This window comes from Chaetodon trifascialis, chromosome 16 (assembly GCF_039877785.1).
Source record: "Chaetodon trifascialis isolate fChaTrf1 chromosome 16, fChaTrf1.hap1, whole genome shotgun sequence".
NCBI lineage: Eukaryota > Metazoa > Chordata > Actinopteri > Chaetodontiformes > Chaetodontidae > Chaetodon > Chaetodon trifascialis.
Genome location: NC_092071.1, coordinates 4,338,905 through 4,364,886, shown reverse-complemented (window position 1 = coordinate 4,364,886; position 25,982 = coordinate 4,338,905). Strand labels below are relative to the sequence as shown.

The 25,982-nt window shown below is 43.0% G+C and overlaps 2 protein-coding genes across 3 annotated transcripts in view; one reads left to right on the top strand and one right to left on the bottom strand.

Moving 5' to 3' along the window:
• sgcd (sarcoglycan, delta (dystrophin-associated glycoprotein)) overlaps positions 1 to 25,982 on the bottom strand; it is a 263,045-nt gene that overhangs the window by 148,323 nt on the left and 88,740 nt on the right. The window contains exon 2 of one of the 2 annotated variants that reach the window (XM_070982518.1): positions 9,192 to 9,253. The exons of the other annotated variant lie outside the window; for it this stretch is intronic. The gene's annotated coding sequence lies outside the window, so the exon portion shown is untranslated. The remainder of the gene's footprint in view (positions 1 to 9,191; positions 9,254 to 25,982) is intronic. 2 annotated transcript variants of the gene reach the window in all.
• rars1 (arginyl-tRNA synthetase 1) overlaps positions 1 to 25,982 on the top strand; it is a 448,982-nt gene that overhangs the window by 366,966 nt on the left and 56,034 nt on the right. The window lies entirely within an intron of this gene.

Here is a 25,982-nt window from a genome sequence, read left to right as displayed (position 1 = left end):
TTCAGTTCGCTCAACAGACGTATCGAGAAAAACAACACCTGTACGTCTCATTTCTATTAGTTTGTAATAATCAGCTGCAGAAAGTATTGTCTTTACAACACTTTCAGTGTAGCTGGAACCGTCACGTCATCATTGTTTCAGCTGACTCCTTTTTATTAATAGCAATTAATTAAGCACTAGCACATTCTTGACATATTTCAGAGCAGATGATGCCTACAGAGCAGCAGCAGCAGCAGCAGAGATTCTCCTGTGCAGCATCTTGAAGGAAGCAATGCTGATGGCCTCTCGTAGAGCCTGAGCGTGTCGCAGCTCGTGTTGAGGAGGCCTCCTCTCACCAGCAGCAGGAGAGCTGGTTGAGTTCAACAGCTCCACAGTCATGCCGCTCCCTGCTGCACTCTACAGTTTTGCTGTCTCGCCGGTGCAGCTTGCAAAGCTCGCTGTGGCAATCTGTGATCATCTTACAGTTTGTTTTTTTTAGCGACACAGAAATTTGCAGCCTGCCATGTGGCATCAGTGTTGTTTTCCTGGGATGAAACAAAACCTGCTGAGGTAAAACTGCCGACATGTCGAGTTTCAAGTTTTCCAAGTTCTAAACCAAATTATTTGCATGAATTGTCAAACTCATCGTCCAAACATGGTTCACAGCTACTATTACATGTATATAAAGAATTTCCCAGCAATACAGTATCTATCTATATTTTTTGTATCACAGATTCGTGCACAGCGTCCTCGAGAAAAACTCAAAGCAAAATCCTTCAAGGCTGAAGCTCACAGAGCCAGACCCTCCTGGTAACTGTTAATTAAGACTCTTGTGGCAAGTTTTATACACAGTCAAGAGTTAATATATGAGATTCTGCATATGGAAGCACTTGACCAGTTTCTGCGTGCACATTTCATTCTGTTCTGTCTGTCTGATGTACTGTATGACCATGGTCGCTATTAATAGGTAGAGCATCTTTCTGTAGCCGCTGCCGGTGCTCGCTGACTATTTGCATCTCTTTGGGTCGACCAAATTTTCAATTGGGTCATGTTACTTTCAAGTCTCTCTCTCTTTTTTTTTTTTTTGTCTTAGAAAATTAGTTTCTAATTGAGTCAAAAGCGAGACCTGTGAAGTCCGCTCATGCTTCCTCTGCGTAGGTTGACAGTAGCGATGGAATGATGAACTCAGTAGTATCTTTCCATTGTCCCTCGCTCTCTGATGAGTGAGGACGGTTTTCTGAGCCCATATTTTGTCCTGAAGGCTTTCTGTTAAAAATCTGAAGCCTCAAACAAACAAAGTCGTGATAACCTTGATGACAGAGGACGTGACAGTTTTCACAGGTTTTGTTGTCCTGTGACAAGTAAACTGCTCATCATGTGTAAAATAGATGAGGAGGCCCTTTAATCATTTTCTTTCTTTCTTTTTTTGGTGGTTTTTAGCTAATTGCTCATGATTACGCACTGAAAGTCTATAATCTTTTCAGTTACACCCTCCAGAGTTCACATAAAAGGGATTTTGTAAAAAGCGCTCCAGTGGGACCCGGGGCCAAGTTTTTTTTTTTTTTTTCCTTTTTTTTTAGATGTTTTTGACTCACTCTGCATCAAAGTCCTCTGGGATCTCCACTCTTTGCTCTCTCTCTGGGGATTCGGACACGGTCAAAGACAATCGAGTTGCCATGACAACAGTATTGGCATCCAGCGGCACTGCAGCTGTTTTCCACGACTGAGCACCTCTCTGTTTTACAGCATCGCACTTACAGTCCGAGACACAGTTGCATATCTGAGCGTCCCAGTTCAAGCTGCTGCTGTTGAGGTTAAAGAGTCATATTCAGTGATCTTCACAGCAGTTGTCAAAAGGATGGAGGCTGGTGCATCTTTTGCTTTGTAGTTTTTTCTGTGTAAGCAAAATCAGATCTTCTTGTTGGACTTTTACTTTTCACGGCAAAGCAAATGACAAAAGTCCAAAAGTCACATTCCAACATGAAAAGTTCCTGATTGGACCACTTTTCATTTTCTGGAAAATGTGACCATTTTCATATTTTAGCGTTCTTGTCTGGTGGTGAAGAGGAGGACGTTTGCTCAAAGACACCAGTGGTAGCTGTTTCTACTTCAGATTTTCTTCTCATTTCTATTGAAGGCACCCAAAGAGAACTGAAGTGATGATCCAGATGCTGCTCCAGTTTTCCGCGGAGCCGCTTACTGCATGATGCTTCGGGATCAAGTATGCTGAAACTGGGGATGTGGAGATCCGGGACTCCAAAGCCCCCCATGTGATCACTTGTCTTTTCATTTATCTTTTAGAACTGGTGCCGGTTCATTTCGGTTCAGTTTCTTTGTCTCACGACGTCCCCACTGGCTCCTCATTGTGCTCTCTTCGCTCCCTCGCTTTCATTCGCCACCATCAAAACTCTCCCTTTTTTCATCTTCTCTTCCCCTTCTCTTCTTCTCCCTCATATCCCTGTTCTCTCGTCTCCTCTCTCCCCTCATCTTTCCCATCCCAGTTTCTTCTGATGTCCTCTGTTGTTTTCGCTCCCGTTCAGCCTTTGCTTTGCCTCTTTGTCCTTCGCCCCCTCCCTCTCTCCTCAGCTCTGTCTTTTGTTGCCTTTGTCTGTCTCTCACTCTCTGTCCTTGTTTCTTCCCATCCTTCGCCTCCCTCCTCTTCCCGTCTCCTCACTCACCTATTTCACCTTCTCCCCCCTCTTTGGTGACATGACCGCAGAGATGAGTTAGAGACGGTGACAGAGCCTGGTCGACGGCGCTGTGCCGTAAATCCCCCGCTGACCTCCCACTGCATTTAAATTCTCTAATCTCATGACAAAAGGAATGAGGCGATGAGCTGGTGCCTTATGGGAAAGGTCAAATTGTTAACTAATCTGCCCCCCCTCTCTGTCCCAGACGTCCCCTGATGCTGCTCTCAGCTCTGAAAAAATCCCACTGTGTCATTGCACTCATGTCTGGAGGTCACTGTACTCCGCAGAGCGACCTCACAAGTTTTGTGTAGCAATTAATTACCATCACCGTGGCCGGCACATATGGGCCTATTCTCATAAGGCCTCATGGGAGGATATTTCCTGCAGCCATTATTCCGTGTGAAGTGACAGGGAACGTTTTAAAATGCCAACAGGCTCTTCTTTCACTCCTTTGTTGGTCCTGTAGTCACACCAGAGACGAGCAGATAGGGTTTGTTGGTTATTTTTAACAACATTTCCGCCGTCAGATACAGCACAGAGAGAAAAGGGAGGATGTAAAGCAGAAGATGGGAGGACGAGTCCCCTCTTCTCATAAGCATCTTGAGCAAAGAGGATCTTGAAGCCATCCAATGCTTTAACGTGACATTTGCAGCGTGTTTCGGAAAATCCTACTAAACGACGGTAGCTTGAAAAAGATCACAGACACCTGCATCACCCGCAGGAGTCGATGAATGATAATCTGTTTCCACTTCTAATTTTCATGATACTGAGCCCCATTTTAAATAGTATCTACAGACAGTTACAATATTTCCAAGTATTTGCATTAAGAGGAAATGATGTATAGATGTACTGAGCAAACTGTGAAAGACAACATTGGATAATATGTCTGAATCCAACATTAATCTGTTCAGCTGTGCTGCAAACAGACACACTAGTTGCTGTCTTGTGTTTCAGTTCAAGCACAGTTGCCCCTCAAGGTGCGTTTGCTGCCCCCGGTGGTCCAAATGTGTCATTTTGAACAGAGCTGTGATCTACCAGGACTGAAGTCTTCAGCATCGTAACTTTAAGCAAGGTTTTCATTGCCTGCATTGTAAATCTGACCTTTCATTGATTTTTCTATTTTCAGATTTTAGACATTTATGTTCCTTCTCATATTTGGAGGCTTTATTGTAGGTTTTGTCTTTTTTAACAGAAAATGTTGTTTTGGGACAGACGTCTGATGCAGGAATGGACACTTGACGATGGCGCTTTTTGATGCTGATCCGATTTAGGAGGCAAATATGAGAGCTTCCTATTCATTATTTAGTATTTGATGTACTTTTGATATGCTGTTTCAGGAGATGTAAAAATGCCCTCTGATGTTTGATGCAGCATGAGCAAAGTCTTTAAAGAGTAACTTTAAAGTTTTTAAAGTATACCCCTGTGCAGTCAGCCATGAGGGCCACTCCAAGGGGCTGCTTTGTCTGTTTACTTCGGTTTCACTCAGACATCATGTTTATCTGGAGAGCTGTAGGAGGCTCGTACTGCTCACCCTGATGTGTTTCCCCTCATCTCTAGAGTCACAAAGGCCACAGTTCCTCCTCATGCCTGCAGGCTAGATTTTAGTTATTGCTCTTCTTTGATCAAGAGTTTCCATTTCGGACAGAGGTCTGACACCATTTGTCAGATTTGTTTGATATGATGCTTTCATTACTTGCTTCTATTCAGATATAACAACTATCAGTGCTCATTTTTTGGCTTATTCCTAAATTAGGTTTAAGTTCACCAGTTTGTACACAAGGTGAACTTGTACTTACATACAGTATTTAAAACACAGCGAGCTGGAGGCTCTTCTTGTCGACCGTATATCAGGTTACATGTTTAGTATGTAATGTGTGCGCTGTATTTTAGTCATGCAACAGGACTGCAGACAGTTCCATTTGCCAAGTTACTTCAAAATCAATTTGTCAACCTTTTCAGCACCACGGACAGAGACACTGACATTCTCTATATATGACTTTTGGTCTTTGCTGTTTTGAGAGATTGTGTTCCTTGAATGCGGAAAGCACTGGTACCTTAAGTCTCACAGGAATAATGGTTACCTGGGGAGGTGATTGTTTCTCTCAGTCCCCTGTGAGTTCGCCAGCTGTGAAGTCAAAATTCCAGCACACGTGTCTTGCCATACTTACAGATGACAACCCTCTGGTGATGCTCACGCTGTGGGAAATCAGTTTCTTTCAGGCACAGTCTTCATGGATACTCAACTTTTTTTGCAAATTGCAAAGTTCCAGCAACACTTGGCTCAATCAGTGAGTGACTATAAACTGGAATGTCTGGACTTCGTACAGCTGTATCCAGAATTCAGTCTGCACAAAATGATCATCCCTGCAAGTCGAGCTTTTCCCAGCTGAGCCACCAGAACGAACCATTTGTTTGCCTGATTTTAAGTATTTAGTCGTTTCTGTGTTTGTCACTGGTGGCAGCAGGATTCTGAGTTCATATCTTTGTTTTTCTTCCCCTTTCTTGGGAACAATCCCTGCCTCCCCATGAGCATCTCTTCTGCACTCTCGTTCCATATTTCATTTCTCGCTCTCTCGTTCATTTCCATCTTTCACTCTCACCTGTTCTTCCTCTCGCTCTCTGGGCTTCTGCTTTCCTTCCTGTATTGTTGGCAGTGCTAACGGGCTTTTCGAAGTGGCCTTCAGAAGCAGCTGGATCGCTGCCGGGAGCCTTTGGAGACCTGCCAGGCCGTCATATGCCCCTCTCCACTTTATCCTCCTCCGCCTGCCCACCTCTGCTTCTCCTCCTCTACACATTTTAATCTCTTTTTTTTTCTCCACGCCGCCATTCATCCATCCTCCCGTTCTCCCTCTCTCAGCCTCCTTCTTTACTTATCTCCCCTCCTCACTCTTCTGCATCTCTTCGCTTGTAACCCCCCTGACTCACATCTTTTCACATCTGTTGCTCTTTTCCTCCAGAATTTATTGTGCAGTAAAATCACTGTTCAATCTTTCTTCAGCCTAATGCTATCAAAAACAAAATTGGGATTTCATAAAGCTAATCTATAATAGCTCTCTACTAGCTGCTCTCTCTATTTGGGTCAGCCACCATTCGTATCGGGTCTATCTTCAGATATTTCAGACGGGGTCTCTCTGTCCTTGGGTGCCTTTCAGGTATTATATATATATTTATGCACATCTGCTTCAGGTAGGTTTTGGATCAGGTCCAAACTTTTGGAGCTGTGAAGACCTCTACTGCTTTTAATTCCCAGCATGTCTCAGACACAATCAATATGTTCTGGCATGAAGGCGTAAATCATAGCATCACACATTGTGAGAGGGGAAACCCCAGGTACGGTTTCTGGTATAACTTTTCCCACTTGCTGTGTTCAAAACAACTTTATTTAACAAACTTCAGAAGTGATACACTGATCATTCAAGACATTACTGCGATGTTTTTACTCATCAGATTGCAGCAGTGCTATGATATCTGTCTGAGTAAAGGGACACAAAGTCTGCATCTGTTTTGATAAAATCGCTAAACTGTTAATTTCTTTTGGTTTTACTTTACCTTTACGAACAAATTCTGTAATCTTAAGGAAAAGGAGACACTGCACGTTGTGCAGAAAAGGTTTATGTTGGATATGCAACCTGCGGCACACACTGCTGAAAATAAACTGACAAACTAAGACATACTGTCACAGCTCTATGACCCAGAACATCATCTGCAGGTCTTTGCATAGCATGTTGTAATACAGGATCATATAATACAGCATCAAATCGAAAAGCGAGAAATTCTGATGCCATTCATGTCAACTACCTGCATTATTTTGTGAAATTAGGAACAACATATGACGCAACGTCTGGTAATTAGCGACCTCAGCCAAAAACCCAATCTGTCAGTCTGTGCCTTTAAAGGTATGTTATTTTCTTTTTGCCAGATTCCCTGCCAACTGTGTCTCTCCGCTTCCTGTCTCTTTCACCTTTCCCCACACGTCTCTCTTCTTATTTCATGTATTTCTCTTTGTCCAGGCCCCGTCTTCCATAACTACCTTTCTTCACAATCATTAGCATGCTAACACCAGACAGTCGCACGAGTAATAGTTTTCCATCCCTCTACAAATTATTTCAAGGTGCCTCGGAGCCAAGCATTTAATCTCCAAGTTTTAAAAAATACATATTCACTGTCAGAATGCTTTTAGAAAGTGTGGAAACTGGTGAAATATGAAGCAGGTCCTTGATGGAAAACATAAAGAGTGTTCAGTCAACTTCCTTGAAGAATAAAGCTAAAGAAAAAAAAAAATCTCAGAAACATGGATGCTGCAGGGCATGTGCACACTCATGCACAAACATAAAACACAGACGTGCGAGGTGAATATTAATCTCAGAGTGACTTGTAGATGTTTAAGTCCCGGGGGAGAATCACGTCTCCGAGTTGAAAGTAAACTTCTACAGAAATGTGAACACATTGTTGTGTTTGTTACAGTAGCTGCATGTCTGCAGCTCATCGTAAATGCATTAAGATAAACCATTCAGCCCAAAACATAATCTACATATAAATGCAAATGGGAACACCTGGCTGACACTTTGCATATGCATAGCATGGCTGCACGTGGTCACTGTGTATTCTGAGCCCTAACCCAGATCACAGATCCAGCACCTCCCCTGGTATGATGCTATACACCAGTATCTTAACTTTAATCTGCTTTGCCACTGGCTGCAAACAAATTGCTTTAAGCAAGAAATCTCAGCTTCACATCCACGGCTTCAGACCGAGTTACCGTCTGATGCATGATGCAGTGAACTCCTGGGATGTTTACTGGCCTCTGTGTTTGTGGATGATACTGGAATGCAGAGGAGACCTCTGAATTCTGCATTCACAGACTCGTCACGGCGGAGGCTAATCCTGAGATGAACTGCGGTCTCAGCTGACCCAAACCCGACCTGTGGTTTTGTCCTCGGACTGAAATAATCTAACCAGCCTCCTGCTCCCTCAGTTGCTCCAGCTGGAGTGAAGATAAGCGACCAAACAAAGCTGCGGCACACTGAGATGCTGCTACAAATGTTGAGTACATGCACACTACAGCTGACATGCCTGCCACCAAACACTTCTTTCTTTCAGTCCCTTGGCAGTAAATTAAGCTACAAGTCTAGTTACACGACAGCAATTGTGATGGTTTCTAGTATCGCCTCTATTTGATTTTATAAAGCCATTTTCTGTTTTCTTGCCTTAGGAAACACCTGTGAAATCAGTTTAACTGCTCTGGCAACATGACATTATGTGCCAGAGTATAGCTGACTGCTCTGTGCCTTTGTATTTATTCGCACCAGTAAAACAGAGCCAACAGAAAGAGACGACCGGCTCCCATCGCACCCCGAAGCAGATGCTGCGTAGGCCTGAATTCAGGGGAGGCACCTGTGCTTTTCTGCTCCGCTTCACTTCATTAAAACACCACCTCAACTGTACTCTAGTACAGTTTTGATATTCTTTGAGTATCTACATTTCATGTCACACTCTACCTCCTCCACTACATTTATCTCACAGCTACTTTTCTGAAAGTCTGTTCATCAACTGGGTATTCACACTGGTGTACAGAAGTCAGTGTGAAGCCGTGGTTTGCTTTGTGTCCATTGTGAAGTAGCAACCATCAATGTGAGAAAATGGCTCGTGTCAAGAGATTATGAACACACTACAGCACTTTTTCATCAGAAAAAACAATAAAGAGTGTGAAGACAATAAAGCTTCTTTATTTTACTAATAATGATAATAATGAAGAATTACATTGAGCAGACTGTCATACATGTAGCACCAGGTTGGCTCAAACGCGTCAAATGAAGCTGCAGTTCACAACAGCAGCTTTGAGGATTTTCCAGGGAATATTTTCTGTATTTACTTTAATTTAGACTCAAAGTCTTTTGATGTTTTCTGTTAAAAGACAAGGCTGGGTCGATTTTTTCTTACTGCCAACCCAGATCCCCTTAACTACCAAAATCAGCAATGAATTGATGCTACTATAAAGTATTGAGTGTATCCAAAGCCTCATATATCCTATTCCCCTGTGCAATGAGAGCCACTGTCCAAAAACTAAATGAAAAACACATCAGTGAGCCGCACCGAATCAATCTGAACTCAATCTGAACTCCCACATACACCATCCAGCTGTCCTAAATACCCACTAGTACAACAAGTATGTATTTATCCGCAGCTGGAAATAGTCCCCAACAAACGCACAAGTTCCTCCTGAGTGAGCAACGTTAACTAAAAGCTACAGTTCCAGCTCAGATCTCTGTGGGCTCTGTTTTTGTTTCCCAAGTATCTGCAGTTGAGGCGGTGAGGGACAAATACAGGAATTTTCCTTCAAGTTAGAGTTTAATGCAGATCCTCTTAATGTTTAAACTGCTGTATTGCTGCTTTTTGTAAAGTGAAAGATCTTAATACGGGTACAGCACTGTGCAGTTACACCAAGCAGACATGCAGTAAAGGAACAAACGCTCACATCAAACTACATCCATGCACAGATGACAGACAAACACACACACTCACCTCAGTGTATGAGTGTGCTGATTCGGAGTTTCTGACAGGGTCCGGAGAATTTCTCTAATCACCTGAGATGAGGAGGTAGAAAGATAGGGTCAGCATGTGAAGGATGGGCCGCCTCTAAGCTGATCATCTCCTCCCAGGCCCAAATTATTATTTCCCAAGTTTCTCCAATCAGGGAGTGCTGATGTGGGATCAGCGCACAGATCTCCCACAGTCATCACATTCACTGCAGAGGGAAAAGGAAGATCCGGGAAGAACCGAGGGACCGGATCAGCAGAATTCCTCAAAAATCCTTCACAAAGAAAGCTTCACGGAGCTCCGGAGGCCGTTTCAACTCTCTGAGCCCTCGTTTCAGTTCGTTGTGCTGTGTGGACTTTTGCTTTGTTTCTATGTCGAATCACTGTGGTTTAGTTGTTTAGCAACGTTGCAGCCAGCGACTGCATATTAAAAAACTGAAACAGCAATTCGTCACCTGTGGTTGCATCACTGTTGTGTTTATTTACTGAAAAACCATTAACCTATGTGCCATCACTGTTTTATTAAAGGCTTTAACTGTAGAGTTTTCACTGTTGGGCGTTTCATTGGTTCTAATAGTTGGGATGTTTCACCAATAGCTGAAAAAGTGAGGAGCTAAAGCATGCTTGTACACTTACAATACGTGAAACATCTGTTCACATGGTGTCACGTTATCATGCTTCAGAGAGGAAAGAGCAGCGTCAGTGGTATAAACTAAAACATAAAGCTCACAGCTGGCTGATTTTCCCCCAAACTTGGACGACATGTTGTCTGTTCATGATGGATCGCCGTGTTGGGAGTCATTCTGACATTTGATATAGTGACACCAACCGAACACTGACCTCAGTGTAAATCAGATGAAAACTGCTGCCAGCACACAATCAATAAAGCACTTTAAGATTAGACAAAACAAAAACACTATGAGAATGTTGATGCACTGGTCTGAAAACAGTCCCAGCCGTAATGCTCAGAGTCAACACCTTATTGTGTCATTAGACAATAAATGAGCCATATTAATGGCTTAAGTCAGGACTTCTGAAACTTCACCAGGAACTTTGTCAGTCCCAATTAAAAACAGATTCATAAAATAAGTACAAATATAAAAGTTATACTCCTGCCATAGACCAGTGTATGAGACAGACACCACGCGACGGCCAGTAGATGATGCACAGCAGCTTCATCAGTGTGTGCAGAGGGAAGGAAACAAACTGCAGTATGCATTTACAAACAGCTTGTCTGAGCAGCAGCCAGTATACTGGACTTTACTGTCCTGAGTTGTGCCTGGTGGCTCCTACGCCCTCCCAGACTCGGGTCCCAACCACCTAATCTTAACCTCCTATAACCTAAAGATGTGATCTCACATTAGCAGAAACCAGTTCATTTTGTTCTGTTTTTCCTAGTAGATGACCCAAACCCATATACACATTATGTTTAGCCAGTCATGAATTCAGCTATGCAATGCATGCTCATAAATGCAGCACAGAGTGCAGTTTGTCGCAGGTGAGAGACGAGTCAAGCCTTTGAAGAGTATCAACAGCAGTATTACAGAACGGCAATAGTAAACTTGTAGTGCAAAAATGTTTTCCAGCAGCAGATCCAGTGTCAGCGTGCAGAGCTCTTATTGACGCTGGTGACACACCTGGACCGAGTTTTTAATGACTCCCTTTTAGGTTGGGGAATAAAACGACTGTTAGAGGAATTAGCGGCTCAGCAGAGCGGAGCCATGCAGCATATGGAGGTTTAAAAATGTGAACGAATCAGCAGCTTTTGCTCAGCAGCAACTCATGAAAGCGCTTCAAATCTAAGACTCACCGAGTGTGAAAAGGGGACAATGTTTGCAGCAGTCTCTGTGCGTATCTGCATATGTAACGCACATCCATAAGTCAGGGGTTGTCCGCATACTTTTAGCTATATAGTTTATGCTGTATGTGAGCCAGGTCAGAGAATCAGATCACAGATTATGCTCATATCAATGCACTTCACTGCAGGAAGGTCAATGAAAGGGGTCTTTTCTATACGTTTTAAAAACAAATGAAAGTAAGGATCATCCCTGCAGGCAGCACAAAAATTGCTGTTTCAACCCTTTCAGAATTTTTGACTAATGGACTTTTCCACCATCTGATGCACAGCTAACCTTTGCTAACCGAAAAAATGTCTTTACCGCGATGAAACAAATACAGTATGTGGGCCAAGACATCAAAAAGCAGTTTCCCTAGTATCACTTTGAATACGCACAGCGATTTGTAAGTTACAGTTGTTCAAGGCTACCACAACACACCGCCAGTTCTAAACAAACACAAACAGCCTCAGTGTGGGCTCTACGCTAATGAATTCAGATCCAATTAAGAACAAAGCATTAATTTAACCTTTGTGTCAGGCAAATACACAATAACAGCAGAGCGACTCACAGGCCAAAAACAACTCGAGATGGTGCGGAGGAGAAAAGTTCCTTCTCTTAGCCTCTGAAGTGAATAAACACAGATACTCGTTGGTTGTTGAAGGGGAACTTTTGCACACTTATGAGAGGAACTGCAGCAGCTGCCTCATTCACAGTAATCATAGGACCACAACATGTGATCAGCTGCATTTGGAACATTGGTCAAAGAAGGCAAAGTGGCTCGAGCCACTTGAAACGCCATGTGAGCACATCGTTGCTCTTCATACTCGTGATGCAGTGAGCGCACAGACCCCCTCCTCCTCCTCACTGAATTAAACTTTCATGCTTTCAGACAGCAGCATTGGTTCCTCATACGTGACTCCTGGCGGTCCTGGTGACAGAGACTGAGCTGCGAAAGCGTGACACTCCTACCGATGTCACTTTTGTTAATCATATCTTTTCTATTCAAGATGGAGAGCGAAAGAATACAGGACCCATTACACACACCGCCACCCAATTAGAGCGGGAATGTAAATTAATGAGCAGGTCAGGGCAGGCTAATGAAGGGTGGCGCCAATTTGCTGAGGGCTGAAATTAAAAACTGTATCGTCTGTCCGAGTAAAGTTTCACCGAGGCAGCTGCTCTCTCTGACTCTCTATTTTCATGCTTTTGTGCCATCACTCTGTTCAGTGCTGAGCGGCTGCTATGAGGGCAGCCAGTAACGTGTCATATTTCACAGGCCGCTGTCAGCCTGCGGGGCCTTCACCTCCTAAACACAACTTAATTTTCACTGTTTCATGGAAAGAAAATGAAACACTTACAGCAAGAAGAGGAGAAGAGGCAAAAATGAGCAAATGATGTTGAGAATTATTAGTAATGAATGCGTTTATTTGAGACTTTTATGGGTTTTACAAGCAGTCTAATGCTTGTAAATCAGTTTAGGGGGGTAAAAATCATCCTCTTGAGATCATTTATGCTGAAAATACACTGCAATAACTGGAAAAGAGAGCAAGAAAAAACAACTGCCAATAGAATTTTCCAGTGCGAGCACATGGATGCAAAACCTGAGATGACCTGTTTTACATTAAGAGGGATGAAGCAGGTGTTTCATTTTGAAGTGAAAGCCTTCCTCTGCGAGACGTCTACCTGTTCTCTTTGTGCCAATTCACGACACTCGACTTGGACTGTGGCTGTACGACAGTCTACGATGAAGCTCCTTTGTGAAAACAGGAGGTATGATGGGGCTGCTTGTAATTTCTCATAGCAGGATTCCTGATATAAGAGGACGATACAAAGGCCTGGGAAGAAGTGATGGAGAATAGAAAGAAGGACCAAAATACACTGCAAACCACGAGTCCATGTCTAGACTATTATTATTCAGACAAATAAACCAAGGACAGAATGTTAACTAGGTGCATCTTTGAGTAACGATCTGCTTCTCCTTAAACGACTTTGTTTGTGCTTAAGATCTATTCTCGTCGTTTAGCATTACAATGCTGTTCTGTTTTATGTCTACTACGTTCTACAACGTGTGGAGTTAATAAAGTGTGAATCCAATCTGAGCAGTAAGTACTCTCAATGTTCAGAGTTACAAGTTTAGAGGAATGTAACTGTCTCAACCGTCCACTGAGTTAAATTCAGCATCACTGATTTCAGAACGCAAACTTAAGTTGCTCTAATCAACATTTTTTTTTTTTTTTATTATTTATTATGGACAAAAAGATGTGTGATGTGAGATGTGCTGTTTGCAGTGAAGAGCCCACAGGTATATATCACCCAACCCCGCAGCCCCCCTCCTCTCTACAGAGCTCTTTAGCATCTATCCATCCATTATCTATACCGCCTATCCCTTTCGGGGTTGCGGGGGGCTGGAGCCTATCCCAGCTACAATGGGCGAGAGGCGGGGTACACCCTGAACCGGTCGCCAGCCGATTGCAGGGCCACATTCAAGGACAAACAAACATTCACACTCACACTCACACCTACGGACAATTTAGAGTCATCAATTAACCTAATGAGCATGTTTTTGGTCTGTGGGAGGAAGCCGGAGTACCCGGAGAGAACCCACGCATGCACGGGAAGAACATGCAAGCTTCACACAGAAGGGCCCCGCCTGGCCCGGGGATCGAACCGGCAACCTTCTTGCTGTGAGGCACGCGCACTACCTGCTGCACCACCGTGCAGCCCTCTTTAGCATCTAATGTGACCATATTACAAAATTACTGTCTGAACACGTTAAGCCAAAAGTCATCTCTTCATGTTCCACTTATTTTCCACTAACTACTGAATGTTGTGATTCGTCGTGAGAATTGCCAACAGGTGTGGTTCCTGTGGGGTTGGGGGGAGTGAGGTGTGGGTGCTCAAGCAAACATAAATGTGGGGGTTTTGGAGAGGAGGCGTGTCCATCTGATGAATTGGTACGCGCCTGAACTCACTTTTAAACACCAATTGTAGTCTCAGCTGTTAATTTGAAAACATCATGGACCAATCAGATTAAAAAAACAATGTTCTCGAGAGAGAAAACTTGTAAAATGGTCCAATTTGCACACAGCTGGAGGATTAATTAAGGCCTTCTTATTGGGACGTCTAGTGATTAAAAATGTCAATGGAAAAAAAAAAATTGAGAAAAAAAGTTGCATGTCTTTGTTTGAAACATGGGTCAGGTAGCCAAAGCAGAAAACAACCTCAGATGCTCCGACAGACAAACAGCTGCAAAACAGAAACAAACCTGCAAACTTAACTAACAGAGAAAATGTTTTATTAAGCGAGAGACTCCGTGTCTGCAGGGGAGGATGTGATTCTAACTGACAGATTGTTTAACAAAAAAAAAAAAAAAAAAAAAGCAGAAATCCGACTCTTTGGGGAAAATGAAGGCTTCAATTTCCTGGGCTGCCTGCAGAAGAGGAGGCTGACGGCGCACGAGGCTCAAACGGCCTCAGAAACTCTGCAAACATCCTGCGAGAGCTCGGCTGAGAAATGAGCTCCTGCAAACCAATCAAGCTGCACTGAACCAACACGCTCGGAGCTTTTCAAGAGTCGAGCGGAGGCGATCGTGTCTGCAGCACACACATGAAAGGACACCTGATATCAGAGATGGGAAAGGCAAAGAGCAAAGAGCTGGTCGCCTTTTTTTTTTTTTTTTTTTTTGTGATATATGTTAACTTTGCAGTTTCTATTCTCTCTGGCAGAGAAGAAATGAAATTCACCGTACTGAGGGGGATTGATACTGTAGGATGGTTCACAAACCTCAACCTCAGCACCGGAAGATGAGATCCTTTTTTTTTTTTCCTTCATTTTCACGTTGACTGATTTTATCAATTACTTAAAGAGGCATGAAGGGTACACTGAACTAATCACTAGTGGGTGAAGATATGCTTGGTTTCCTGCCATACTGTTCCAGATGTTTGTGGCAGCCAAATGATGTACCTTAAATAAGGAGTAGGTGGGAAAGGAACAGAAGGGGAGGAAAGATAGAGAACAGAGGAAAGAAAAACAGGAAAGGAAATGCAAAAAAAGAAAGAGGGATCTGATAGAATGAAATAGAAAGGGATGGTAGGTAAAAGTGAAGGCATAGAGAGGAAATGAAAACCTATTTTCTGCAGCTGTCTTAACTGATGCATGCAAAAAAGTGTGTGTGTCATTTTCTACGACACTTTCTTTGTTTTCATGTCTGCCCTTATTTCCTTTCAACCTGTGTTTCAGGTTGTCCTCAGACTATGTTTTCACTTCGTCTTTCCCATCTCTTTCTTCATCCAACACTCTCCTGGCACCTGATTTTGCTCCTTTCACCCTCCTCCTCGTCCCTTTGCTCAGATCCAAACCTTTATTTCTTTCTCTACCATCTCTCATTTTCTAGGTCACTATCTCCCCCTCTCTGTTTCGGCTTTACTCTCTCTCCCTCTCTATCTTTCTCTCTCGCTCCATCCATCTCTCTCCAGCTAGGAAAGATTAAAGTGGAGGCAGAAGTCGCGTTAATGGCCATCAGCTCATCCTGTGCAGGCAGTTCCCTGTCTGCGCCGCCTACCTGCTTAATTAGTCGAGAGGCGAACCTCTGGCAATGAACCTGGCACTAACTGCTCACACACACACGTACACACACCCTTGTGCATTCGATCCTTGTGAGGACCTTGCATTGACTACGTTCCTAATCCTACCTTACCCTATACAGTAACATATTTCCAGATAAAGCTTGAGCTTTGCTGCTTATCTAATTGTAATAACAACAAATGGTGCTCAGCCTATCATCCTGCAGCTGTTATGTTGCTGCTGTGAACACTCAATGTCTGGTAACTAATGTATTTCCGAAGAGCATCACTTACATACTGTGGACGCATGATGAGGCTGTAATGTTCATTGCACATCAGAAAACCAAACGGCTGAATCAGTTCTTCATACTACACTTCAGACCCAGCTGCCAAGCTCAGCTCCCACTTGGCTAAACTTTCACCAGTCTAAGGAGAACGTTGTCAGCTTCAGCTGGAGGCTACTTAAGCTCAGCTGTGCTTCAGGATGAACGCTGACTGTTTAAGTAGTGTAGTAATGTAAAGTTTAGCATGCTTGCATAATGGCATGCTAACATTTAGCATATGCAACAAGCATGTTAGCAGTCTTGTCCTTTGCTGACGTGTTGGAAGCAGAAATTGTGATGATCCAAAGTGGACACCGACTACCAACAGAAACCTAGTCAGAGGTTAGGGAAGAAAACATCAGAAGTCCAGCCACTAAATGGCAGAAGGCTAACATCTGCATCCTCCGAGACACTCGAATCAATCGCTGCAAATTGAGAAAAGCTTCAGAATTTTGCCTTCGCTCTTCACTCCTCCGTCTTCGCTGCTGTTCATTTGGTCTGTGCGACTGCCTGCCACTCCACCTCATGTACGGGAGATTGCAGATCCTGAGCCTGTAATTTACCCTCAAAGTAAAGATTGACTGAAATGACTCTGCAAAAATGTCCTCACACTGATAGTCTGAAGTTTAGGTCCTCACCAGAATAGGAATACAGGAAAACACACACACACACACACACACACACACACACACACACACACACACACACACACACACACACACACACACACACACACACACACACACACACGTGCACCACAGCCTCCAAATCCAGCAGGCATCCACTAGTATTTTCTAATTAGTCCACAGAACGTGTAGGAACAGTGGGTGAGTTATTAACAGCCGGCTCCCTCCCACACTTACAGCCTATTACTGAGCAGAAGATTTGACAGATATGCCGGCATCGTTTTCATTACTTTTGATGTTTATCATCTGTTATATAATTGTTTTACCCAGATTCAGCGTTTGGCTTTATGTTGCAGCGCTGCTGTTACTGTATCATATATGGGAACATACGACTGTGAATTATAGAGCTGAAAAGACAATTGTCCTCAAAATCCTGCTCCAGGTGTGGAGGGTGTAAAGACAACCTGTTAAAACATTAAACTGAAAACATCTTTTTAAAACTGAGCCAGTCTCAAACCTGAGCAAATCAGACTGAATTTAACTAAAAGGATGAATAAGTTTAGACTCGACAACATTTCTAAAACGTCAGTGTCCATGAAATGACAAATGAATGAAAATTAAATGGAACGTTAAATAGAGACATGGTGTTAAATAAGAGCTCAGGAGGTGAAATGTTTTATTTAGGGCAACAGAAGTGTATTCGCAGAGGCAGGGATGTCAGGTTTCTTTGCTTTTTTATATTATCATCAATTCAAGCATGACATGAAGCCTTGAAGTCAGATTCAGCTGAATATTCCTTTCAACACAGAAATGAATTTCTCATCCAAAGTGCAGACATTTAGACATTTTTTAAACAGAGTTGGATTAGACTTTCATGTGGCACTTCTGGTCCCGACAATGTGCTTTCTTTTTCTTCTCATTTGCTAAATTATTGCAAATCTCATTTCCACTTATTAATATATGATTAAAGGGGGAACCTCACAGATTTTCACAGGTCTTGAGGAGTGCGACCACGTGTGAACAGAGTTGTTTGAAGCCGTTTGTGCTTCCAGAGGCCGCTGTGCGAAATCTGAAACTGCCTCAAGTGATGTCACATAGTGAGTCAACATAGGTTGGGGCTGAAGACACACACACACACACACACACACACACACACACACACACACACACACACACACACACACACACACACACACACACACACACACACACACAACACACCTGAATCTCTGACCAAACTGTTAGTGCTCTCATTACCCACAATCCTATTTGAATGTAAGACTCACTCTTTTCAAGAGGTTTCATCTACTGACAGTCGACTTTGCTGCTGATGCTAGCGTTCGTTGCTGTAATCATTTTAACATTTTTAGCTCTTTTGATGCTTATTATGCACAGAAAGCGTCGTTCTTCTTCTGAACACCAAGGCGTGTGCTGCCATAAGGACATTCAATATGTGCAAGACACAAAACGTCTTCTGTCTGCACGTGATCTCTCCCCAGTGGGACAGAAAAATATTGAAGTGAACCTTACACCCTGACGGCGGCCGTGCACAGTCACCACAGGAGCATACAGTACATGTGTGTGATCTTGTAAATCCTGAGCCATCAGTGAGGCTCCTGCGTGTGAAGACAGGAATAATAAACCTTCCTGGGTCCTTCAGCTCTCACAGCTCTGATGACTTATTACCAGCTGTATCAAAGCTGAACACTGCACTACAGCTCCGCAGAGAGAAGGCTTGACTGGGTTTATGGCCACACTGTGTGTGTGTGTGTGTGTGTGTGTGTGTGTGTGTGTGTGTGTGTGAGAGAGAGAGTTTCTAGAGTGACTGTGCTTGTGTGCAATCCTCTGAACATGCCTGTGTGTTTGAAGAGAGACAAGGGAAATACAGAATTCACATGAAAATAAGTTCATCCATCTCTCTCCATCCTCCGCCGCTCCTCTTCCTGGCTTTTAATCACATTACTCTACGTCATCATTGTTACTCCTCGCCCACACACACACACACACACACACACACGTGCACACACACACACCATGTAGTCAAGCTGCACGGTGGACATGCAAGAGAAAGTCATGACTTCAGGTTTTGCTTGACCTTTAGCTGCAAATGAAAATACCCATTAAAAAAGAGAACATGTCAACATTTCAGTGATTGTGTGTTGTTTGGTTGCACGTGCGTTTGTGTGTATGTGCATGGATGGCAGATCGAGAGTCCGTCTGACTTATTTGCCCTGCAAAAGCTCTTGTGTCTATTCTGTAGTTGTATTTGCAAGAGAAGCATACAAGTGTTGTCTCCACTGAACAGTAATACTGCAATATAGAATTTTCCCTGGTAGGTTCACAAGATTAGTTCTCTTTATGCAAACAGTCCTGAAAAGAATGAATAAGAACAACAAAATGAAGGGTTTATCTACATGTAAACATGACTGCACATAGCAAATATGGTGGCAATCTGTCTATTAGATTATAAAATGTCTTGCATACAAAGTTGATAGGTTGTCCATTGAGTGCTGGATGAAAGTTAATGAGCATCCAAAACGGATCTGGTGTGTGTTCAGCAAATGTCATGGCAATTTTCCCAATAGATTTCAGTATTACCTGTGGATGACTGGAAGATTTGGCCTTAAGGTGACGCTAGAGTGAAGGTCAGAAGATCACTAGATTATTCAGAGCGGAGCTACGAAACAGAAAATACACAGCAATCTCAATCAAGATACGTTTCTGCGGACTAAAGCGTTGGACAGACTGACCAAGCAACGCTGCGATCCCCTGGCCCCACTGTGCATCAGAAATCCACCTCATCACAAATCAAAAGGTCATGCTGCAACAGCGAAACTTCCTCTGACTACTAATTGACATGCTGTAGATTTGCTGTGTTTGACTTCAGGTGGTGGTTTACGGTCACTACTCGCAAAGAGTCTTTATCTTTAACAGCAACGGGCACAACGAAACTAAAACACGAGACGGCACTGTGCCATTCAAATGAAGAATGTTCCTCACACCGGCTTTCTATGAAGGACAGACTACAACTCCAACAGTCACTGTAACTAAAACACAGCTGTGGTTCACTTTGCATCCATCAACCATTAGATTTCATAGAGCTCTCACCTGTTACAACATTGAAAGGAAACAGTATTTTTTGCAGAATTGTCTTTAAAGGATAAAATGTGCTAATTCTTTTAAGTCAAGGTTACATCAAACAGTTGTTTCTACAGCATTTAAAGGACGGCATGTGAAGCATGCCTGAACTATAGAAAGGAAAATCAAAGTCCATGAAATGCTTTGGAGAATGTGTACGCAAAGCATCTTAAGAACTTAAACTCTTCAACCAAATTCATCCCAGTTTGCTCTTCTGGATGTCTCATGACAAAGCTCTCATGTGCTTTGACGAGTCCGCTACTAGTCTCCAAACCATTGTAGCTTGTTGAATTTTAAAAGAAACCTAACTAACTAAATTTTTGACACAATATAAGACGCATATCTTTCATAGGGACCCTCTCCTAATTCTTATCCCAGCCACTTTCTAAATCAAACTCACTACCGTGTTCTTGGAAATGGAGCAAAAGCAGCAACAGTTCAGTAGACAGGCAGTAATGATTGCAGTTAATTTCAGGTTAATGATATTTCCAAAGTGTGGATATGCTGAACCGTGTGAAATCGAAAGGAACCGCATTGCTTCGAGAACTGCAGCAAGTTGCTGAAGCAAAAAGCACACAAGGTGTGTAACAATATGCTGTTTGGCTGCGACGGCGAGGAGGTTAAACTTAGCAGAGAGGTGGGTAATTCATCATTGTTACTTGTCAGTTTAACCTCGATCGGCATTGGCATTGATCGTGTGTGTACGTGTGTTTGTGCATGTGCGCACATATAAGGCGAGTGTGTGTTATCAACAGAAACAAAGTGACTGAAGGCAAAAAAAAAAAAAATGAGTCATGTGTGCTAACAGCAAAGGTTAAACACAAAGATCTGACAAAAGATTAACCTCGAAGCTCTTCAAGCTTCTCACACACAAACACAGACTCACAGGCTCATGAGTCAGCGTCGGCTGGCAGTTTGATAGCTTGTAATCTGCTCTGAATAGACAGTGACAGACAGAGATACACAGAGCGGGAGAAGGGAAGGAATGTTAAAACCCAGATATGACGGAGGACATGGCGAAATGATGAGTTGAGGGCTAGAAAGATAATGAGGGGAGGCTGGAAAATGAAATGAGGGTGGAAAGAGACACGAGTGAAGTGAGCAGAACAAAAAAGAAATGGAGAAGCTTCTCTGTGTCTTCCGCTGAGGAGATTAACACAAAAAAGCAGCACCAGTCGCAATCCTGTCCCAGTCCCTGCATAGCATTGTGGGAAAGTTAGCCTTCAGCATGCCAGTAGACACCATATTAACCCATATAACTGCTGGTCACTGAGGCTTCCCACCAGTAGCAGTGACCGCCGCTGCTAACTACCTGTGCTACCACTGTGTTGATGCTTCTCACTGCATTTTGCTGGAACTCTGTTAGCGCCATCAGTACCGCTATCTGCTTCCACTGCCATTCATTACTGTTGCTGCTGCTGCTGCTGCGAAATGCTACTGCTACCGCTAACAGCGACTGCTGCCATTAAATACTGTTGCTGCCACCAATTATTGATGCTTCTAACTGCTTTTCCTGGAACAACTCATGGGATAACAGTCCACCGTCTCATGGGTATGGTTTACAATCACCGCCTATGGCCAGAAACTATGGTTGTCAGTTGTGAAGCAACTAATTGCTTAACTAAAAGGACCAAAAAGAGGGAGAGAGACAGAGAGAGAATATGAGATCTTTGCATATGTAGGGACTACATTTTTGATTTATTATAATCACATTAATGTATATCAGTAGCTGTGCTTCTGTAATGTTGTTTCTGGTTTTAAATGACTGTATCAGCCATAATACTGAATCTATTTAGGATTTCTACATAAGAGATATCACCTAATGTATGACATTGTTTATTCAGAGTACCAAAGACAGTTCTTACATCTTCGTGATTGACAACACAAGTTGTTTTTTTTCTTCTCTGTAATAATTAAAGTACAACCATTTTTTTCCTACATAGGCAGTTGCCTTATGCTCATTCTTGAATAAAAAACAGTATCGCGTTAAAGATAACACAAGGCGCCAAAGGTCCCACTCACAGCAAGTTTAAAGGTGGACCCAAGTCAGACGGCTGCCATACGGTTTCATCCCAGCATAGCTGGTCATTATCACGTCATATCTACTGTTTTATATCCGGAGAACACTTCAAGGTCATACTGTAAAAATCAGTTTTGCTCTCTGGTTCCCTCAGCTGTGGAACTCCCTGACCAAGTGACTCATACACAGTCCAAGGCTCAAAGGCCCAATGAAAAAGGATGATCGCGGGTCTCCTCTGGCCCTGTATCTTTTTATGGGGTCTCGCCTTTTAGTTCCTTTCATTTCATTCCTGATGATGGCACGCTCAGAGAGCTTCAACAGTGCCTGACTTTCTTTGAGGTCAACTGCTCGACTGTTTCATCTTCAAGAGCACACATCTTCTGATCTGTGATCTGTGGGTTCACGCCCCATCAAAGAGCTTTCGGACTGCTTTGCACTGGGCCATTATGGAAAATTCTACTTTATTTGCCAGTATCAATGCTAAATATCACGACTTCTGAAATTAAGTTTCAGGGATAACTTTTGCGTCTCGGACTATAAAATGAAGTTTTGAGTACTTTTTTTTTTTTTTATTTATCTTTTGACTTATCAGATTGAATATTCAGAAATAGCTAATAATGTCAGGGAAGGGGGGGACATTCAGGAAAGGTCGTGAGCTGGATTTGACTCCACAATCAGAAGGAAGTCCTACATATTCTAATATTGAGGTGTAAGGTTCATTTTCTACGATGTGGAAGAAAACTGAGAACTTACAGTCTATTCACTGACTAAGCAACTGATTTCATTCTGTTTTTATTTATGTTTTTACCCAGGAATCAGCGCTCCGATCCCTTATTGAGCATAAATCAACTGAAGAGCAAAGATTTCAGTGAAGGAACAAAAAAACAGGCTAGAGAAGCATTCTCAGTCTTGAAACAGAGACACAGTGTTCGTAATGTTTTACCAACAAAGTCTACACAGCGATGGTGAAATACGCTGTGTAGCTGGTACTCTCTGGCTTGCCAGGCTCACTTTGTCTTCTGGTATCACTGAAGCCGAAATGAGGCCTGCCTGCTCTGCTTTCAGGGGTTTGCATTCCTTTGAATGCAAGTTATTACGGATGCCAACATTTATCTGCTGGGAAAAAAAAGAGGCAAAAATATTTGAAATGAATGCCCATGGAGCTCTGGCTGCAGCGAGTGTAAGGGTATTAGGGTGTTATCTGGGTTTAAAATACATCCAGGGGGGAACCCAGGGCAGCTGCAGCTGAGCAGGAGGGGGAGGAGGAGACTCTGCAAAGAGAAACTCCGGGGCAGAAAAATGTTTAAAACGCTGACAGAATGTTATTTGTTGACATTTACCCACAGAGGGCCCCAGATGTTTCAAGCATGACGGGGTAGCGTTCACCATATTTCTGACTAGTGCCAAGGGGGGGGGAGTGATTAAATACTATCTTCAGCAAAGGGCACAGGCCACTCTTCCAGAGACCTGCCCGTACTGCTCATGAAACCCAAATCAGTCGACTCTTCCCGCCAACAATGGGGATCACATGCAGACCAGGACATACAGAAGAAAAGAACAGTAAACATTACAGAAACCGTCCAACCAAGGGCACAAGTTTGAAGTCAGAAGTAGAAGAATGAGAAGAAGAAAAATGTCTGACATTGTCTTCACATTCGCCTTTTGTGGTTGGTAGATATGTTGCTCTCCCTATCTACTTCTTTGTCAGTGGAAGCATCAATAAAAGTCACGATTTTTGAGCTGGTCCTTCTTCAGGTCGACCAACCTCTGCAGCTGCATCTCACCCACACTTATCGTGATTTTGATCATTTTTCTGGCCCTGGCACAAGAAGATGACTTCATCATTCGTAATCCTGCCGATGAAGCTGTGATTTGCACGGCTGTTTTCCAGCCGAGGAAACAGCTGTCAGCGAGCACAACACCGGACGTGTCTGCATCACAAAGCAAGCAAAACTGACACGTGGCCAGCAAATCAGAGATCTGCAACCTGACCACAATTTACATTTTTTTATTTCCCTCGTCAACAAAAATTCAGTTCAGCGCTGTCCTCAGCCTTAATATCAAGCATATTTAATATGCTTGATATTTTGTCCTAGCTTAATTTCAGGAGGACAGTATTATTACACAGTGTTCTTAGCAGAAAACGAAGAGAGAAGAAGAGACAAGTATTTTTTTTTTAGTTCATATCTGCTGATCTTTGTCTCAGTCTGCATGGCCCCAACACCAATCCACCAATCAGAGGGTTAAGGTCGCTTGGTGGAAGCATGAGAGGTGAATCCAGGACAGCCAAAAACCAGAGCACGATAACCACTGAAGGCAACCTGCTCAGACAGTGACTGTCAATGCATAAAACTGAAGGGGCAAAACAGAGATTGAGATGAGGTGCGACACATGAGTGCATTCTAATTTGTTAGAGGAATTTGATTTGATGGACAGATTAAATCCCAAAAATAGAGGCTAGAGGAAGAGGGAGAGGACGGTATCAAAAATAAATCAGGAGCGACGAGGGATAAACAAAACAGGGTAAAAATAGTCCAAGAGTCACAGGGATCAGTTATGACAGAATAAGTGAAAAGAGTGGCAAAGAGCATTACTGAAGAAGCATGAACGGTAAAAAGAAGCAAGTTGAGACTAGAAAACGAGTGTAAACATGGGGGAATGAGAGACAGCAGAAGAATGAGTGATGGACGGGAAGAAGAAGAAAGAGGGAAAGAGAACAAGTGACAGCCAGAGAAAGCACAACAGAGATCCTAACCCTGCTGGAGGGGCTTCTGGGTAAAAAACATCAATAATCTCTCCCTTTCTTTCCCCCCCTTTCTCTTTTTCCTTTCTCTTCTCCATCCTTCATCCTCGGGATGTTTTTCAGACTCCGAGCTCAGAGGATTTTATCATTCTTCTCCCCGAGGGACTTATTCCAGTTTAAAATCATTGATACTGATTACCCCGGGCCCTGTCATATTGATTTTCGAGATTTATTGTTGGCCGACTCCCTAGCAGAGGTCCCTGGCCCCTGTGTCCCCGAGCTGGCAGTCATTTGTTAAACACTCTCCCCTCCTGACAGGGGACATGCCGAACGACGCGCAAACACACACACAAGCTTTAAAAAGAAAAAAAAAAAAAAAAAAAAAGCTGAAGATGTAAAGTAAAGAAGTAACAGCTGCCATCGCGTTTTCTCAAAAGGTACATTGTTTTGATGCGATGACGCAGCATGTTGGGGAAACATGACCAATACTAAGTGTCTGATGGACAAAGATCTCTGCTGGTTATCTCCTTATGAGTGTTGAACATTACACTGGTGTATATTTAGGGTGAAGACTGTTTTTAAATGGCTTTTTATATACACACGGTGCATGCAGGCGTAATAAAAACAGAAAGGCGGTGGGGACATGCTTTTATGAATTGCAATAAACAGTAGCACTTAGAAACTTCAAACTTATATTATATATATAGTATGTATGTATGTATGTATGTAGGTATACACACACGCAATCGCAGCAGCAGACACTTAAGCTCCATTTTCTTCTTCTGTTTTTATTACGCAGCTTTGATTCTCTTCACTATTTGACCTTCATGCACAGATCAGTGAAAGCAGGTCATTTTCCTCCTCTCATTACTTCTCTCTTACTGCCAACAATGAGCCAGGGGACGGAGGGAGAAAACATAAAGGGTGTTCAGAGGAAGCGGAAAGGAGCCGAGATGCCTTGAGAGGTCGAGAGCTTTTCTCTTAGAGCTTTTGAATTTTCCAACCTGTAACCTACTGCACTGCAAGCACTTAGATGGAAAAACAGTCAACAGTCATCCTGAAGCAAGTGACAAGCCCAGACATTAGCATGAAGCACGAATCCCTTATAGATAGATGAGGATCCAGCTCTTAAACCTGGACACAGATAAAGGACAGCACTCATCAAGGCCCCTCGCCCCTGAACTGATACTGTGTTCAGGCGCATTCACATTTTTCACCAGATAGTTGTTCCTAAGTGGCCAACAAATCATAAATACCGGCAGTAAACTGGCAGGCCCCAGCATGAGTCATGATATTTTGTTTAAGCATGTGAAAACATAAGTAATCCATTATTAATCCCACAGCAGGAAACTTCCAGTGTTCCAGCAGCAAAGGGCCGAGTGCGACAGTAAGAAGCATCAGTGAAAATGTAATGATACGTAAACAATACAATAAGTGAAACAGGCAGTGCTTGAATTCACATTATTGCACAAAGGAAATGTTGATTTTGCCCAATTTAATATGCGTTGATATTGCACATGAGTGAAT